Source organism: Hylobates moloch, unplaced genomic scaffold (assembly GCF_009828535.3).
Source record: "Hylobates moloch isolate HMO894 unplaced genomic scaffold, HMol_V3 SCAFFOLD_19, whole genome shotgun sequence".
Lineage (NCBI taxonomy): Eukaryota > Metazoa > Chordata > Mammalia > Primates > Hylobatidae > Hylobates > Hylobates moloch.
This window is the reverse complement of record NW_026652294.1, coordinates 4,885,143-4,905,416: the sequence shown is the minus strand read 5'-3', so window position 1 is coordinate 4,905,416 and position 20,274 is coordinate 4,885,143. Positions and strand designations below refer to the sequence as shown.

General features: G+C 39.3%; 1 protein-coding gene and 1 gene segment (V, D, J or C); both read right to left on the bottom strand.

Moving 5' to 3' along the window:
* The window catches only part of LOC116459127 (probable non-functional immunoglobulin lambda variable 11-55), a 346,106-nt gene that overhangs the window by 109,573 nt on the left and 216,259 nt on the right, over positions 1-20,274 (bottom strand).
* Positions 1-20,274, bottom strand: part of LOC116459129 (immunoglobulin lambda-1 light chain-like) — a 325,567-nt gene that overhangs the window by 112,601 nt on the left and 192,692 nt on the right. The gene's annotated exons all lie outside the window — the stretch shown is intronic.

Genomic DNA, 20,274 nt, shown 5'->3' with positions numbered 1-20,274 from the left:
TCTGGAAATATGAGATTATGACCCCTCAGTTAAAGAATGTATAGCTACATATGCGTGGCTGCAATCATTTCTAGAAATATGTACTTTTCCAAATTTTTTGTTTTTTTTATCTTAAGAGTCAATGGAATTATACCTTTGAATGGTAATGAAGCAAAAATATTATATGGAACTGGAAACTTCTGAGTATATACAGAGAGGATATCAGAGAAAGCTAACCATACTTTACTGGGTGCAGTTAAACTGACTGGAAGTTTTGGAGGAAAAGGCTGAAAAGGAATGTGTTTGAAGAAGTACGATGTGGTTTAAAAAAATCAAATACTTACAACTTGAACACTCTTGCCAGAGAAAGCAGATGACTTTACAAAAAGGTGAAGTGATGTGACAATTTTCCAAATCACCCTCATACATACGCTTTTGCTTTGCCCTTTTTACCTTTTCATTGGGTAAAATTTTGATAGTGAATGGTGAGAAGGAATGCATTGGACAGATTTGGGTGGGCATAATTAAAGGCTGAGCAATTTAGCATAGATCAAGACCAAATCATTAGAATTTTAAAAATTGTGAGCCGGTCAATGAATAAAACCCATCCGAGAATCTAATGCTGCTTGTAGTTGAAACATACTTGGATTAGATTTAAAATTATGTCCCATAACTCTAGGCTAAGTTGGTCTAGTGATAATAATGATGATTATTTTAACTCTAAATATAATAATTATAACAAAATTAATAGCAGCATATATTGTGTGTTGGATACTGTTCTAAATGTTTTACCTTGTTTAAATTGTAAAAAGATCTATAAGGTAGATCATATTATTGTCACAGTTTCACAGATATGGAAACTGAGGGAGGGAGGTTAAGCAACTTTACCAGTGTCATACACTCGGTAAGCATTAAAGCCGTGTCCTCATCTAAAAGAGTTTAACTTCAAGGTGTGCCAAGATAATGTCTGGACTGTTGGATGCATATTGTCTGACTGTAATTCCAGAATGGATGCAGACTTCAGTGGTACTTGGAGTAGCATTAATAAAACTACATCCTGGAGACCTAGAAAATGATTTGGAAAGCAAAACACATTAACTGCTTGAAGAAAAGAAGCAGATTTATAGAAAATGAAGTTCAGGAGTGTGAATAGAGGCTCCCAAACCTGTTAATGCAAAGAGGGCCTGGTTTTGGGTTGATGGAAGTGTTTTACAGAATCAAGGGGCCTGTGAATGAGAAGATCACCCAAGGAATTGTGCCCTGCATGGACAGCATCATCGTCTGTCTTCAGGGAAATGGTATTGATGCCCTGAGGGGTCAGAGTCTGGGCCCTGCTCTTCTGTACAGTTGTGGTCTTCCTCGCACCTGCAGTGCTGGAGTTACTTGAGTGTTGCTCTTTGAGGCAGATTCAGGACCCTCGGGAAAGATCCCTAAGCAGTAAGGAAAAGGAGTGCTTGGAAGATAAAGTTCTGATCAACTCTTCATTTTAACCTAAGCCCATCACCTACCAAGAGAGACCGCTAGAGACATTTGGGACAGAAACAGAGAAATGGGACCACAGGTTTCTATGTTGTTCCTGGCACAAGACAAAAGTCTTCTGCCAAATGCCATTCACTGTATCTAGATGATTGGAACAGGAGGACACAGCAATACAATTCTGTGACCAAGGATAGAAATTCTACACTCAGGCTGAGATAACAGCCTTTTCTGACCCGACCACCTGGGTAAAAGATGACCAACATAATATTTACATATCCAATCATATAGATAGATGTATTTTATCAAATATGATGGTATAAATATGAACATTTAGAAAGATATTTAGAAGAAATTAAACTAAATATTTGAATTACAAAAGTAAAATTTGTCTCACTTGTGGAAAAAGTGTTCATATGTATATATTACCTAAAACTCAGTGGCTAATAACACTGAGCATTTATTTTCCTCTTCATAGATGTTCATGAGAACAATTATCTGGCTGATCAAGAAAGGGCTTAGCAGGGTGGTTCTGCTGCAGGGCATTGAGCTTGTCTCCAGCCTTTGGATTGTGTTTGATCTGGGAACAAGGCAGAGCCTATCCAAGGTCCAACATTCCTATGGCAGGTAGCAAAAGTAAACAAAATTTTCAAACAAAGCTGAACAGGCAAATGTAAGTCTAATGATCAGTAACACAAGTGCACACAATTCTAATTTATTGTTTCACTTTGCTAACTCTTAAAGTTTCTAAAACTGTTTCCTGTACTTAATTAGCAAGTTATTTGCATCATTAATGGAGAAATAATTATGTTTTCCAACTTTTAGAATATTAAAAATACTTTCAAATGTAATTTTGCATTAGTTACAAATAAAGCTGAGTATTTGTTGTTGTTGTTGTTGTTTGAGACAGAGTCTTGCACTGTCACCCAGGCTGGAGTGCAGTGGAATGATCTAGGCTAACTGCAACCTCTGCCTCCAGTGTTCAAACGATTCTCATTCCTCAGCATCCTGAGTAGCAGAGGTTATGGGCATGCACCACCATGCCCGGCTAATTTTTGTATTTTTAGTAGAGATGGGGTTTTACCATGTTGGCCAGGCTGGTATCAAACTCCTGACCTCAAGTGATCTGCCCGCCTCGGCCTCCTACAGTGCTAGGATTACAGGCATGAGCCACCGCACCTGGCCTAGATGTGTTTTTAACATGTGGCTTTAATGTAAATGGTCTTATTGTGAGGAAATACATTTGTAAATGTCTTCTAAAACACAGCTTCTTAAAACTCCTGCATATTACCTATATGCTTATTAAAATGCAGACTGTTATGCAATATGTCTAAGATTCATCTGCTACTTTGCATTTGTAACATGCTTACAGTGATGCTGATGATAAAGTTAGAGAAGACAGACAATGGTGCTGTCCATGCAGGCAGGTGACAATTCCTTGAGTGATCCTCTTAATGGACATACCACTTTTTTCTGTACAACACTTTCATCAACCCAAAGTCAGGCTCTCTTCTCCTCAACAGTTTTGAGAACCTCTATTCACACTGCTTAACCTCATGTCTGGCTGGCAACTGGACAAATTTTGAGTAGCAAAGTGCTTTCATGCTAAGGAAACAATATATCCTATGCGTGTATAGGTATTCTTGTTTGTTTAGCCAGAAAAGGTTTTCTCATTTGTCAAATGATTTCTATGTATTGTAAGCTATTTTCTTATTTTTCTGTTTACTTTATGACTGAATGAAGTATTCTTGCAATGATTCCAGACTTGCTAATATTATGTGGAAGCACAAGAAAATGTATCCTGAAGCCAAGCCATAGCTGGAAAATTCTGAGATTTGGGAACATATTGACCTCATTTGGCTGTGAGCTCCCAATTCTCCATATTCACTGTCATTTCTAGAAGTACATTTCCCAAAACCCCTTTATCTCTCTATGGTTTCTCAGAGGAGCCCACCCATCATATTTGAAAGTAAGAAGATGGTGATTGAACACTGACACGTTCAGGCAGGCATGCAGACTGAGGTGAGGACTGGAGAGTCACCTGGAGTGATGCTCCATCAACCTGTAGCACCAGCACCCTTGTATCTGAACTTCCTAGACAGAGCAGAAGACCTCGTGGTTAGACAGCCCATGCGTTTAGGAACAAATGAACTCTGGCTTCTGGCAGACCAACAGAGATTTCCCTGTTTCTAGTGTCAGCTTCCTGACTACCATATCTCTTGGCTTGTATTTTCAAATCTAATTCTGTCGAGATAGTTATTATTAATAAGTCAAAAAAACAACAGATGCTAGCGAGGCTACAGAGAAAATGTAATGCTTATACATTTCCTTTTGGGTGGTGTATAAATTAGTTCAGCCACTGTGGAAAACAATTTGGCAATTTCTCAAAGAACTTAAATCAGAACTACCATTCAACTGAGCAATCCCATTTTTAGGGATCCTTCTGTGTATACATAGCAAAAGGAATATAAATCATTCTACCATAAAGACATATGCACATGTATGTTAACTGCAGCACTATTCACAATACCGAAGACATGCTATCAGGCTAAGTGCTCATCAATGGTAGATTGGATAAAGAAAATGTGACACATATATACCATGGAATACTATGCAGCCATTAAAAAAGAATGATATAATGTCTTTCGCAGCAACATGGATGGAGCTGGAGACCATTATCCTAAGTGAACAAATGCTGGGACAGAAAACCAAACACCATGTGTTCTCACTTATAAGTTGGAGCAAAACATTGAATACATAGGGACACAAACAAGGGGACCAATGAACATCAGAGCCTGCTGGAGGGTGGATGGGGAAAGGAGAATAATGACTGAAAAACTACCTATTAGGTGCTATGCTTACTATCTGGGTGACAGAACAAAATATACACTGAACCCCCACAATACACAATTTATCTATAGTACCAACCCGTGCATGTACCCCGAAAAAAAAATTATAAATAATAAATTATATGACTTTGCAAGTTAAAAAATAAAACAATTTCTTCTTGAAATCATAGTTTCTCTTGAGTAGTTTCTCTTGTGATGTATGACCTGGACAGATGCAATAACTGAGATTCCTCAGGTATCATAATTGCTGTTCTTTATTAAATCAGGAAGGACGGTGTCATGTCTGTGCTGCAAGGACTGAGGAAGGAAAAATAGAGTTAGAATGCAGAGGAGCCTTCCTGACCCTTTCTACCAAAACCTGCAAACCCTGGCTTAACTGGAAAAAAGCTGTCAGCAGAGGAAGGTACCAGAAGGAGCAGCTGTGGCAGCTGATCCTGACACTTCTGTTTCCCTTGGTGGTTTATGTTCAGGCTTGTAATACTGTGGGAGAGAAAATATCATACTGTTGACAGTAATATGTTGTGATATCTTCAGGCTGCAGGCTGCTGATGGTGAGAGTATAATCTGTCCCAGAGCCACTTCCACTGAACCTTGATGGGACCCCTGTTTGCAAATTGGATGCCCCATAGATCAGATGCTTAGGGGCTTTCCCTGGTTTCTGCTGATACCAGGCTATCCAGTTGCTAATACCCTGACTGATTCTGCAAGTGATGGTGACTCTGTCTCCTACAGATGCAGACAGGGAGGATGGAGACTGGGTCATCTGGATGGCACATCTGGCACCTGAGGTTGGAAACATAAACACAAATATTCATACTATTAGTCATATAATAGGAAGGCGTAAGGTCAAGCAATTCACTGCCAATGCACAAAGACGATACCATAATTCCTTATTACATGCATCACTCACAGACACACCAATATCCAAAGCTATAGGCCTCTTTAATATTTATGGGCTAAATGGGCTGCACTTTATTCTTAGTTTGTGGATCTCCATATACTACCCCCTTTTCTGCCATTGGGTATTATTTTCTGTAGTTCATCAGCATAACAGGTTGGTCAGTGATGCCAGATTTGATTACTTTAATAAAAATCCGTTTCTTCCTCCAAGTAGAGGATCTTGGATTAGGATAAGCCTAAGACCCTGGAACAGTCTAGCCTCCTATGATCACTTGTCTCCAGAGTAAGAAGACCAAGAACATATGCCCTATGCAATGCTCTGAGCTGCACTCCCCACCATCACGTTTCTGGGGACTCGGGAGCAGTTCTGTTGGAGCCTGGCTTTCTGGAGAGCAGGTGAAAGGGAAGCCCTGGGGAAAGGCCAGGTCAGTGAATCCTCTCTCCCAAGTGATGGCAGCTGCTACTTAGTGCATGTCCCTGATGTGCACCCTTAATGCTACTTTCCTCTTTTACTTTTTAGCCATGGGTGGGGATCATTCTGACCCAGTGCCAGTCTACCTGTCTCATATCTAGGGAAGACAGTCTCCATCTCCTGCCAAGCCACTGCCTGTATACATAGAGATATTTCCTGAATCCAGGTAAAACTCAGACACATATTTGAAGCCTATACCTTACATAGATCACATGGATTACACTAGCTCTCCAGCAATGGTCCCTAACAGAAATGGAAACTCAAAAATGACAGATAAAGAATTCAAAGCATGGATTTCAAGGAAGCTCAGTGAGATCAAAGAGGAGGGTGAAAATCAACACAAAAAAATTTCCAGAAAACAAAGGAAGAGAAAAACATCTGAAAATGAAATCAACCAGAGGTACTGGAATTGAAACACTTAAGAAATTTAAGTATACAACTGAAAGCTTTATCAATAGATTAGACCAAGCAGAAGAAAGAATTTCAGAATTGTTTGAAGACTGGTCACTTGAACTAAGCAGTCAGACAAAAATAAGAAAAATAATAATAATTTTTTAAAAATGAACTAAGTATCAGAGAAATATGGGACTATGTAAAGCAGCCAAACTTACTAAGTATTGGCATTTCTGAGAAAAAAAGGAGAAAATGAAAACAACCTGAAAAACATATTTGAGAGAATAATTCAAGAAAATGGCCCAGCAGTGGCTCACGCCTGTAATCCTAGCACATTGGGAGGCCAAGGCAGGTGGATCACCTGAGTTCAGAAGTTTGAGGCAGCCTGGCCAACATGGTGAAACCCCATCTCTACTAAAAATACAAAAATTAGCTGGGCGTGGTGGTGCATGCCTGTAATCCCAGCTACTTGGGAGGCTGAGGCAGGAGAATCGCTTAAACCCAGGAGGCAGAGGTGGCAGTGAGCTGAGACCAGGCCACTGTACTCCAGCCTAGGCGACAGATAAGACTCCATCTCAATAATAATAATAATTCAAGAAAATTTCCTGAATCTTCCTAGAGAGGTAGATATCCAGATATAAGAAATCCAGAGAATAACTGCCAGTTACTATACAAAATGAATATCACCAAGGCATATAGTCACCAGACTGTCCAAGTCAATGATAATGAAAAAATCTTAAAGACACCTAGAGAAAAGATCAGGTAACAATTGCAAACAAAAAAAAAAAAAAGACAAATGGGACCTAATTAAACTACAGGGCCTCTTCTGTGCAGAAAAGAAAAAAAAGAAAGAAAACCTATCAGCAGAGTAAACAGAAAAACTATAGAATGAAAAAAATATTTGCAAACTACGCATCCTGCAAAAATCTATTAGCTAGAATCTTAAAGAAATCTTAAACAATTAAGCAAGCAAAAAATAAATATGCCTTTTAAAAAGCGGGCAAAGGAAATGAACAGACACTTCTCAAAAAATAGACGAGCAACCAACAAACACATGAAAAAGTGGCAGCATCACTATTTATTAGAGAAATGTAAATCAAAACCACTATGAGATACTGACTCATACCAGTAAGAATGGCTATGACTAAAAAGTAAAAAAAAAAAAAACAAAAAAACAAAAAACGAAAAAACAAACAAAAAAAACCAGATGCTGGCAAGGTTGTAAAGAGAAATAAACACTTACAGACTGTTGGTATAAATGTAAATTAGATCAGCCACTGTGGAAAGCAGTTTGGATATTTCTCAAATAACTTAAAACACAATTACCATTCAATCCAGCAATCCTATTACAAGGAATATACCCAAAGGAAAATAAATTATTCTATCAAAAAGACACATGCACTTGTAGGTTCACTGCTGCACTATTCACAATAGCAAAGACATGGAATCAACCTAGATCGCCACGAATTGTGGAGTGGATAAATAAAATACAGTATGTATATGCCAAGGATTACTACACAGTCAGAACAATAATGAAATCATGTCCTTTGCAGCAACATGAATGAGGTTGGAGGCCATTTTCTAAAGCGAAGTAACATAGGAACAGAAAACCAAATACCACATGTTCTCACTTAGAAGTGGGAGCTAAACATTGAGTACACATAAAGATGGGAATGGTAGACACTGGGGAATACTAGTGGGGGAGGGAGGGAAGGAGGGAGTGAAGATTGAAAAATGATTTGCTGTGTATTCTGCTCACTACTCACTACCTGGGTGAAGGGATAATTTTTACCCCAAATCTCAGTATCACACAATATACCCACATAACAAAACTGCACGGGTAATCTCTGATACTCGTGATTTTTCATTAGCATTGACTTGGACAGTCTGGTGACTATATGCCTTGGTGATATTCATTTTGTATAGTACCTGGCAGTTATTCTCTGGATTTCTTATATCTGGATAAATAAATCTTATATCTGGATAAATAAATAAAAGTTGAAGAAAAACAAATTTGTTGACAGTATTGTGCATGTTTAAAACTAAAGGGAATTATTCACATTTCTCCAAAGAGATTTTTCCGTTAACTCTAAGTACAACCAAGTAATATTGTTTCTTCTAGCTTCTCTTCGTGTTTTGCATATCCCCTTTCTTGCACTGCCACAGAGGCGTAAATAAAATAAAATAAAAGGACCAGCTGAAGAATCTATCTCCAGCTGAAAGGAACTTCACTTCTCCACTGGAAAACAGGACTTCCTCAAACTTGCCTATTGCATCCGGAGAAAATACTACAAAGAAGCATTCACTAGAAAGGTTTCCTTCTTCTGGCCCTGGGAAGGATCCAGATCTGACCTGGGGAGAGATCTGAAATGAGAGAACCTGGTGATTCTGAGCTTTATGTCTGAATGGGTTGATTACAAAATTGAATCACCACCTGGAATGGCTGGTAAATTTGGTGCTCCTTCTTGGTGTCAGGGATCCTGTCAGTACAGGAAAGAAGGAAATATCCCACGGATAGGCCTGCTGGTTCATAAGGACTGGGAAGATGCCCCTTTTCTGAGTCCCCTAAAAATGCCTGGCGGTGTGTATGCCTCTTGTTCTACTTCACATAATTATAACTAACTGCTTGTGTTCCTTCTTCCTCCTTCCTCCTCATCCCTCTCCCGGAGAGCTGAGACTGTGCTATCTTGTTCTTCATTCCTCAGGTAACTTGGGTGCCCCCATAGCATGGTGGGAGCTCAATAATTTAATGAATGGGGAAAAGGTGTGCAGAGGTCATTTCTGCTGATTATCTGGTCCTCAGGTCTTTGAAGTGGAACATGAGGAGCCTCTGGGTGACAGGTGAATGTCATCAAGATTCTCAATTTTTTCTCCTTTCCAAAAGCATATTTGAACAGAAATCAATTCACCTCCTCATTGGTGGTGCAGTGGGAAGATGATGGAGAAAGATGACCTTCAATAACAGCTTGGAGATCTCCATTATCCAAAAAAGGACTTCATGTGTTTCCCTTTCTCTCCCAGTTCCCATTGGCTTTCTTCTCAGCTGGGCTTCTGCCTCTCTTGCCATCCAGGTGTGCCTCCACCTCCCGCACCTCAGGCAGCCTAAGTGTTCTCAAGCTCAACAAGCTCAGTGCCCAATCTTTTTTTCAGATGCGGAACACAGGATAGTGAGGATAAGCAGGTTGAGTTGGTTCCAGTGTGCAAGTGTTGAAAGAGACAAGTCTGTGTCCTAGAGCCCTCTAAAGCTCTTGAAAAGGCAGCTATTCCTCCTGGCCAATTTCCCAGGACCAAAGTGATCCCAAGCTCCGCTCACTTCTAGTTTGGTGGCCTTGCAGGCCAAAGCCATTTTGAATGGAAAGAGGAATTCTGACCATTTCTGGAGTGACAATGGCACCCACAAGTGCTCTGCATTTTCAGGCTGCGTTCAAGTTTCTCAAATGTCCATCTTGAGGACAAAAAGATATCACCAAGGTGGCCTGCATGACCCTCCTGTGGGATGGCATAGCCGCTATGTAAATTTCAAAGCACTTAAGGGAAGGCCATGTTAAAATATCTGGTCTCATTGGAGCCTCTTTACTTTGGGTTTGGGGGCTATTTCCAATAGAAACAAGATACAAACACACTGAAGAATTAACAGAACCTATCATTTTACCTTTAGCCAAGTGGGGTCCTTAGGGTTTCAAAATATTGCTACCCATAAGCCTCCCCAGGTTTTAAAAATTATGCACCTCCCCACATATTTTTGGCAAATTAATTTTAACCTAAATTAAGCAAATGCTTTTCTTTGTGTTATAATTATTGACCTTTAAAAAGTGAAACTGACGCATCAGTCCTGAATATATCAAAGATCATGAATTCTGAATATTTTAATGCAGTTATTATTTATGAAAAATAAATATATGAACAAGCAAAACAAAAACACGAAGAAGGAGGGGAAATTTGCAACACCATTTTGGTGTTGAGGAGATGCATACAAACCCCAGACACTAAGTCTTCTCCAAATTTTGTGTCTGTTTTGTCTGTTTCTTAACCACAATTCTGTTTTTATGATCCTGGAGGAAGATAGAATTAAGAAGCACAAGGGGCTGTTTCATAGGACATCAAAAAAAAAATGGAGATGGAGACATGAACAGAGCAGAATTTATAAACTCTTCCAAGTGCTTTGGGTTTCTCTAGCCATAGACATAGCAGGTTGAAGATGTCAGGGAAGCCCGTTGCTTATTACAGCTCCTGCCTTTCATGCCTCAGACTCCCACAAACACACACACATGTATGATACTACATTTCTTTTCCTAAAGATGAGGTCTATGGGCCAATCCAGGCCCCTTTCCTTTAGTATCTTTTCTGGATAAATTAAAATTATTTTAGAAGAAATTCAAAGAAACTACAGCAATGGATTAAGCAAAGATAAGTTATCCAAAAGGTGGAGCATTTAGCATTGATGCAGCATCTTGGTAACAGCAGAAATTATCCAGGTTCTTTCTGCATTTCTGGTTTGGAATTTCATCATTTGAGATTTTCAGTCTTGAGCTTAATGCCTCATGATCTAAAAATGGCTGCAGTGACTCTAAGAATTATGTCCACTCATATCTGTTGCAGGAAAAAATGCTCTTCACCTTTCTCCCATTATGAGATGTCATAATCCTTCTAAGAAGCCCTGCCCACCCTTCACTCTCCTTAAAGCTCATTGTGGAGGTGATCTCATGTGCCCTTACTCCCTGGTCTTGTCCTATGCTAGGAGAACTAGTTGTCCTTTTCTTACACAGCAGAACAGAGCTAGTGTCCTATACATCAAAGGAGGAGCAAATAGCTGCTATGTAAGGGCCAACAGCTTTGCCACATGTAAATTTCACTGTGTGTCTAAGTTAAATTATATGGAGAGGAGAGATCATAAGGGCTTTTATACCTGGTGGGAGTTGGAACAAGCCAGGCCATGAGGATGACAAGAAAGTCACATTTCTAATCTTCCAGCTGACAGTGTTAGATTTCACAGTTGTGGAAATGTGTCCTGTGCATTTAGGGCCAGGGAAGGCATTCAGGTACCGGAATAGGAGAAAAGAGATTTAGAATAGCGTCCTGAATCCAGGACTAAGGTCAAGCTTGCATTGTCCAAGAGCTGCCTGGCTCTGGCCCTGGGCTGTGGAAGAAGCAGCTGCTCGCCTGAACCCTGCTTCCAGTTTCAGAGCACAGAGAACAGAGTGGGTTTCCTCACACCTCAGCACACTGACAGCTCCTCCTACATGCTCCAAGTCACACATGAGACCCCATTTCAACCTTGGGGACTCCCTGTTGACAATAGGACACTGTCACCCTTACATTCTCGTATTTCTAAAATCATGGTGCTGTCTCTTTTGTGGAACTTTTTTGCCATCTAGTGCCAGGCTTCAACATAGCAACCTCTCAGGTTATTTTTTATTTTGTGATAATAAAAATAGTGTATCATAAATAATAAATAAAACTTAATACATTAAATTGTACAAAAATAAGGCTAATCAAAGAGCTTAAAAGGCATCTGAGGGAATAAAAAGACATATTTCTTTCAAAGAAGAAGAGTTAGAATCATAGAGCACTGGTTTCCTTTTTTTTACACATAACTTTTTAGCAGTAATTATCAAATGGTAAATAGCAATTTCAAATAGGCTGCCACAAATATAATTTGAGAGTCAAAAAATTATTTTCAAGAATCACGTAAATACATTTTCAGATGAAAACAAGCAAACAAATGTGGGTTTACCAGCAGATCCACTAAATGGAAAATTTCTCAGTTGTGTGCTTAAGGCAAAATAACATTTGTCACTAATGAAAAGGACGAGTTTTGTTTAATCTTTAAGGAGAAAACATTTCTCTTCACTCAGTTCCAGCTCATGCTGCTGAGGAATGGGCATGGGGGCAGTGACTGTGAGGAAGGAGGGAAGCTGTGTGCTGAGGGTGGTCATGCCTCTTGCCCACCTGAGTGACCTCATGGAGCAGAGCCACCGACACTACCAAGGCCACCTGCCTGCCTCTGCACTGACATGGCACAGACAGAAAAACCTAGTCACATTTGGTCTACCATATGTTGAAGATTCTTTGTAACAGCCAATTTCATTATCCTCTGATTCCCCTTGTATCCCCTTTCAGTTATTGGAATCATTTATTTTTGACCATTTTGTTTTGAGACTATAGCCCCTTGAAATGTCAGAAATATGTAGGTTATATATTTGTTTGTTTTTAAAACATGTTATTTTAATGTCTCACCACTTTAAGTGGGTATAAGCCATATCCCCTGATTCACATTAAACTCAGAAACTCAAGGTCAATGTCAATCACATAGATGCTGTCAATTACACGAGAGCTAAAGACTACTGTAGCATTGCTTAGCTTGTGCTCTTGCTACTTACACTTTTTCTCTCCCTGCATTATGTAATAACTTCTAAGTTTCATAATGCATGTATTAATTAGTTGTTTAAATAACACGCTGAGCGTGTTATGTTTCTTAATTTGAGGGCTCCGGTCTCCTTGATTTCTATATAAATTTTGCCAGAAATCTTTTAAACCTAACAGAAATGACACATTGGAATTTAAGTTACCCTATCCATGGAATCCATGATCTTGGAATATGCAATCATCTGAAGTATATTGTATACTTTTAGCCTGAAGAAACAACTTCTTGTTCTATTGCTTCAATCACTCTTTGTGTCTTCCACACATTGTTATGACATGTAACAGATATCACTCGCTGTTCAGTGTGATATGATTTTAAAGCACTATTTTAAGGGAAATTTATGAAAAGTTTAAATTTTCTGTGCATTTATAACTAAAATGTAATAGGATTCATATTCATTTTGAGGAAATGATGGTTCATGTAAAAATAATGTGTTTTTGTATTGTATGAAACCTTTTCTTATGAAAACATAGAACAAAATTCGTCATATCTAAAATAGTGCTTAGTTTAAATACTTTTAAAATTCTTAAAATTTGTGAGGAAAGAAATCTTTCATATAATTCTGCATTTCTCTTTTTTTACTTTTCTCAACTTTTATTCTAGTTTCAGGAAGTACATGTGCAGGATTGTTACACGGGGAAATTGAGTGTCACTGGGGTTTGGTTTACAAATGATTTCATCACCCATATAGTGAGTAGAGTACCCAATAGGTAATTTTTTGACTCTCCTCCTCCTCCTATCCTCCCTCTTCTAGTAGGCCCAAGTGTTTTTTGTTCCCATCTTTATGCCTATGTGTACTCAGTGTTTAGCTCCCACTTGTAAGTGAGAACATGTGGTATTTGGTTTCATGTTCCTGTGTTAATTTGCTTAGAATAATGGCCTCCAGCTGCATCCATGTTGATGCAAAGGATGTTATTTCATATTTTTTATGGCAGTGTACCACATTTTCTTTATCCAATCCTTTGTTGATGGGCATCTAGGTTGCATGTCTTTGCTATTGTGAATAGCGTTGCAATGAACATACGAGTGCCTGTGTCTTTTTGGTGGGCAATTTATATTTGGTGGTCCACTTGATGGTGTGGTTTCTCTCAATGGGAGCAGCTCTTCCTGGTTACCTCTAGTCAACCATCATCAAAAGCAGCCACCGTTTTCTTTTTCAGTGTCTTTTTTTTTTGAGACGGAGTCTCGCTGTCACCCAGACTGGAGTGCAATGGCGCGATCTCAGCTCACTGCAAGCTCCACCTCCCGGGTTCACACCATTCTCCTGCCTCAGCCTCCCGAGTAGCTGGGACTACAGGCGCCCGCCACTACGCCCGGCTAATTTTTTGTATTTTTAGTAGAGATGGGGTTTCACCGTGTTAGCCAGGCTGGTCTCGATCTCCTGACCTCGTGATCCACCTGCCTCGGCCTCCCAAAGTGCTGGGATTTCAGGCGTGAGCCACCGCGCCCAGCCTTCAGTGTCATTTTCAATAGCTTCTGTACTGTAGATCATTCCAGATAGTCCTGAAAGTAATGAGTGCCCACACTTGAAAGGCTTTTCAGTAATTGAATAAGATGACAGGCCTGAGATCCTACAACTCACACCAAGGAAATACAACAGCGGCCTAATTACTGATATATTGTATTCATTCTGCATTTCTCTTGTAGTAAACGAAGTAAACTTTATGTTCTCCATCTTTCAGTTTATGCTTTTTATTTTCAGAGTTCACTTTTGCAATTGCAAGAACTTCCTTTTCGCTGGGCAAAAGGTAATTGAATCAAATTTAAGATGTTTGGCATTAGGATTTTATATATGCAATGGATCTACAAAGTCTATGAATGGTCAACCAAACATATTCACTGATTATTCTTAGCCATTCTCTCCTGAGGACAGCTTGCATAGAATGCGTTCTTGAACATGTTAATGAAAAGGGCAGTTTAGTTAAGTGATAAAGGAGATAGTATGTTCGGAAAGTGAGAAAATAATACTTTTCCCATGTTACCAAGTATTAACTTGAATAAACTCACTTTCAAATTGTTTATTTCCAACATGTATTCCACTTGAGTTAGCACTAATTTGCTTCCATTGTCTGCTTGTTCTGCCACCTAAATGTACTTGACACATGTGGGCAAGACAGGGAGGGTGAGGATGAGCTTTCATTCACTCTCCCTTCATCAAAGCTGTTTGCTTCCAGGTCACTTGAACCATCTGAATACTTCTACTGCTGATGCAATCCCCAGGCTGTGACAGCTGATGGAGCGCTAGCGTGTGAGACTGAGGCGCAGCTGTGGCTCTCATGGGCCAGGGTTCTCAGCAGCAAGCTCTGCCCTGAGTTCTCCAACAGCCTCCTCTCTGCAGACTCAGAGACCCTGCTGAGCTGCTCACCAGACAAGCAGTGCATGTGGGCAGCTGGGCCATCCAAAGAGGGAGGTTTCTGTACTGGTCTGTATCACTGTGGGAGGAGCTTGTGTGCCTTGCATGCAGTAATAAGCCCCAACATCCTCAGCCTCCACACGGCTGATTTTCAGTGTGAAATCTGTGCCTGATCCACTGCCACTGAACCTGTCTGGCACTCCAGAGAACCGGTTGGAAACTCTATAGATCAGGAGCCGTGGAGGCTGCCCTGGCTTCTGCGGGTACCAATTCAAATAGGTGTTTCCATCACTATACAGGAGGCTCTGACTAGACCTGCAGGAGATGGAGGCCGGCTCTCCAGGGGTGATGGACAGGGAGAGTGGAGTCTGGGTCATCACAATATCCCCACTGGATCCTAAAACAATGAGAAAGAAGTGCAAGATTAGGTACAAATATTATGAGCAACTTTCATGAATTCTCTGATATTAATTTGTGATTAATCTTTTTTCAAATTTTTATTCGTATCATAATAGGCTTTCTAAAATATATTAAAATAAGCACAAGGAACTTTTTGATTTCCTAAGATCTTACAGCACTGGTCATTGTTCTTTTGAGATGATTTCTAATTATTCATAGGAAAAATATAAATTCCCTTCCCTGAAAGTTAGAACATATTATATGGTTAAAATAAGCATGGGAGACTGTGGGGCTCCCAGAGCTCACCCTCTCACCCCATTCTCCTCCCTTCTCTCCTTCTGTCCTTACCAGGGACCCAGAGCATTAACAGCCCCAAGAGCTGAGCAGGAAACCTCATCTTGAGAAGGTGAACTGAGCAGTTCTGATCCGTCACTGCAAAGTTAGAGCTAAGCTTTTATCTGACTGCAAGGGAAGGTTCTCCCCAGGTAACAATATGCAAATCCCCTGGTGGGTGTAGTGATGTGGAAAAAGCCAGTGGCTGGGGCAGGTCTTCCTTTGTGAGCAATGTGATATAAAATGTGCCTTGGAGAAAAACAAACAGAGCTAAAGTCCATTTTGCCTGTAGTCGTGGAAAGAGGATCTAACTGTGAAATTTGGATCTGGAACAAAGACACATAGGGTGTGCCACTCTGAGAGAGCACCAAGATCATGACAGTGTAAAAATGTGTATTTAGGATGAATCTCTGGGAGGTGAAGGCCATCCTGCTTGGCTCCCTCTCAGCTCGTGTAGAGAAGGAAAGGGCCCTATCCCCACAAGCAGTGCAGGGCAGGGTGCCTGCACATAAAAAGGGAGACTTCCGCCAGCTCAAGAGTTATCTAGTATCTGCTGTTACCAGGATAATTGTTCAAGAACATTAGATGCAAGTGTTAGAATCTGCCTTCCCCTGGAACCTTGTGATTTATCTACATAAGAGTGCTCTGTGGAAGGCCTTTACCTGGAGAATGCTATGTGTCTCTTGCATTTAGAAAGCATATAGTGCAACTTAAGTAAGAGGAAAGAATTTCATGCCTCAGGCAGTGAATAAAAAATTGATGGTGACCAATTATAGCAATCTGGTATATGTCTCATCATCATTATCTCACATATGTGAGATTAACTAGAGGGATTTATTAAGAGAAGAATTTCCTAGGATAATGATACAGAACAAATGAGAAATAACTTTGCATACGGTTTTTTGAATGCTGTACAGGGAAACTCTTCCCACACAGTCTCCCTGGTCATGAGGAATCGGGTGCTGTCAGGGCTTCCAGGTTCTTGTCAACTCTGAGTGAGTCCTGAGTCTCCCCCAGCCTGGATATGGTGCGGCCATAGCCCTGAGTCCATGGTTCAAATGGAGATGCTCTGTGTAAGAAGAGCAAGAACTGGATCCACAGTTTTATGTCTTAGCATAAAATTTACCTATGACTGCCGTCTTCCTGGGCTTCCATGCGAAAATGATCACAGCTCAGTAATGCGAATCTACCACACTGCTGATCATCAGATAGGGAAACAACTGAACTATTCTTCATTTTTCAGAGACGTGCTTAACATTTTGTTGAACTGCTCCTGAAAGGTGTTACCTACATCAAATCCCTTCACAAGGATAGACATTGTTTGGAAAAAAAAGTGGGGGCAGGTAAACAATTTAAAAATTACTTTGTATTACTATGTAGTCTTAGGTAATTTAACAAAAAGTCATATTGCCAAAGAACACAAACAAACAAATGCCTTTCTAGGTAAGATTCCAAAAGAAATCTTGGACTGAATATCTTCTGAGAAATGTACCGAATAATATTTGTGTACAAGGTTGAAAAAGATAATTGAGTAAAAATGATATTGACCTTTACATGGTGAACTCCATGCTAACAATCTGGGTCAGTGATATCAAACTGTAGCTAAGAGGCAGAATTAGAATAAATGTCTCGTATATAACTATTTAATTTTTAACCCTTTTTTTCACATTTTATTAACTTGTGTATTTGACTTTTTTTATTATCATGTTGACCAATTCTAATCTGGTTCCTGGTCTTACAAATATCAGAATCCAAATTAATCAGAACAGTGAAAAGAGTCAGAAACAGCAGAAGTGGAAAGGAAAAAAAATACAAAATGTAACGCCCCTAATACAATAGTCCATCTTATTGCTGGTTTTGAAGGATTACTCTGAAAAGGTGTTCAATGAAGAACCAGTTCTATTTATTATTTAATATAAACATTTGATTTATGGGAAAATGAATAACAACAAAAATTTGTCATGTTCTGTTTTACACAAAGTCGGTTCTTTAAAATGCTATTTTTACAAAGCATTCTTTAGGATGCTTGAATTTAAGACAGTATTGCAATTTTCGATGAAAATGATACGTCACTAAAAATTCTATCATTGTGATTTGTTATTTTATTACACAATCTATTGCCTTACATATCTGTAAAATGTAAAATGTTGTAAACACTCTTTTTCAGTATAAAGGGGCTTTGCAATTACCCTATATTAATTTGAAGAATAATATTCCTAATTCAGAACAGAAATTTATCTCTCTGTATGTTAACACATTATCCCCAGGCTTATTCAATAAGAGAGTAAGCTGGTTGCTCCACAGCGGACACAGATTTGAAGGTGTAAGAACAGCCTCCATTCAGACCTAGCAGGAGAGCAGGCCTCTGTCTCTAATCTGGACCATGGTCACCTGAATGAGGAAGGGGTGATACAGGTGGGGCTTATTGTAGTTGCATCCCACTTGCCTGTTGCTGTTTTTTTAGGGCCCATAAAATCGGAATCAGAGAGTATTATTTTTTTAGACTTGGCAAGACAGTCTTCGAAGTCGAATTGTTGTGTCCATTATTCTGGAGTTAGTGTTCGTGGGGTGGAAAGTGTCCTGTTTCAGGTGGATTTGGCTAGTTTGGATTCTGGTCAAGAAAAAGAAGTCCGCAGGGGGGCAGTAGCACACGCGACTTTTATCGGGTGAAGCTCTGATGGGTTTGCAGGGAAAAGTCCCTCCCGGCCGGAGTCTGAGCAGAGGCTAAGGTGCCAGGGCTTCTTCTCAGAAGGTGGAGACGAGGATTTACTGGAGAAGGGGCTTTTGTGTCTAGGGGATGTCACACAGCTGCACAGTGGGGACTGTGGGTTACAGAGCTCCCAGGGCAGAAGTGGATGGGAGTTTTCCTAACCGGGGGAGTATCAATTACTTTCATATGTAGGTGAGGTTTTCTGAGATGCATAGTGTAAATAGTCTCTGAATGGCTAAAAAGCTAATTGTTTGGGCTTTTTTTGAAATGACTGGTTGGAAAATTTGTATTTGGCACAGGCCATATAGAAACAAGCCTGCAGTTTAGAAGCAAACAGCTTAGGGGTCAGGGTACACAGGCCATGTTTGGCTCATTTATTCGTCACTGAGAATTTGTATCAATACACCAAGAAGAAAAAAGAAAATACGTTTTTAATTTTTAATTCCAGTTAGATAGCTTACCTGTGGAAAAAATGAGAACATAATTTGAGAATTCTCACATTTATAGCTTCTTCTTTCCTATTAAATAGTTTCAAGAATCAACAAAATATTCACGTGAATTTTGAACAAGGAAATTTAAGATACTCAAGAAAAATCAGAGATAAAATTAAACCACTTAAACTGATTTCTGAAATCAACTGAAATTCTCGTTTAGCCTCTTTTTTTCATCTCCTGTTAATAAAAAATCAAAAGTTCAGAACAGGAAACAGTAGCTGAATTAATAATTTAGTGCCATTCCATGTCTTAATAATCATAATAATAGCATAGTATCTGCATCAACAACTGGAAATGTTGATTCTCTGCCTTGTAGAAGCAGGAGCTTCGTATCACAGTAGTGAACTTCACTGTTTCTGGGCCTTTCTCGTCCAGGAGCCAAGGATCACTCAAATTTCACACCTTCAATTAAGCATCAACTGCTTTCACATTTCAGTACCGCTACAAACTGCTCCTTCTGAAATACCTCCTGATAAAGAGAATGAAGAATCAGTAATAAAATAAGAAAAATAAAATAAATTCTGACCTCCTACAAGCATCCCGGGGATGAAATTATAAAGCTTAATAGATTACTAGAGGCATGATCACTTCTGAGAAACTTACACAACCAGATTTTGCTCATATTTAATATTCTTACCCTTGTAAGTTAGTAACTTTCTCAACCCAGAAAATGACTTTCTTTGTTTTCTGGAATCCTAGAAGACCTAGGTAGAATTTAAAATAGAATATGACAGTTTGTATTTTCTTAGTTTTCTGGAATCCTAGAAGACCTAGGTGGAGTTTAAGAAAGAATATGACAATTTCTATTAATATCTTATCCTAGTAAATATAATTGTTCAAAAGTCATCTATTTTGGTTGGTGCAAAAGTAATCACAGTTTTGACCATCAAAAGTAATGATAAAACCTGCAATTACTTTTGCAGCAATCAAAATAAATAACTTTTAAGTCAAAATAAAAGGAGGAGCCCATTGATTCTGTAGAAAATTAAAGCAAATAGTTGCTAGCCAATTATAGTCCTGAGTATGCCCTTAAGCAAGAGCTAAGTCTTTTGTTTCTGGCTTAATGCTAAAGGCATTAAATTTAAGTAAAAGTAATTTGTCTTGCGGTCAAACTAAACTCATAGTATTGGTCATTACAGTTCAACTGACTCAGAATTTCTAGAGGAAAACAAAAAAAGATAATGAGAAACCTATTATAAAATTTGCCACGTGTTAACATTCGCAGAGTCTGAGAGAGATTCACAATTTGCATAACCACAATCATCACAGTCAAATCTTTAATTTGAGAGGAAAATTTAGAAAACATTTTTGACTAGAACTTGGAACAAGATGAACATATCTATAAAGAATTCGACCTGAGTGCCCTAGTGGTTTCTTGACAGAAGAAGCAGATGAAAGTAGGAGCCTGCCCAGTTTTCTGTTGGTATCAGACTTGGGAGCTGCTAACAATCTGACTGGCCCTGCGGGTGGGTTTGTCTTTTTCCCCTGGAGA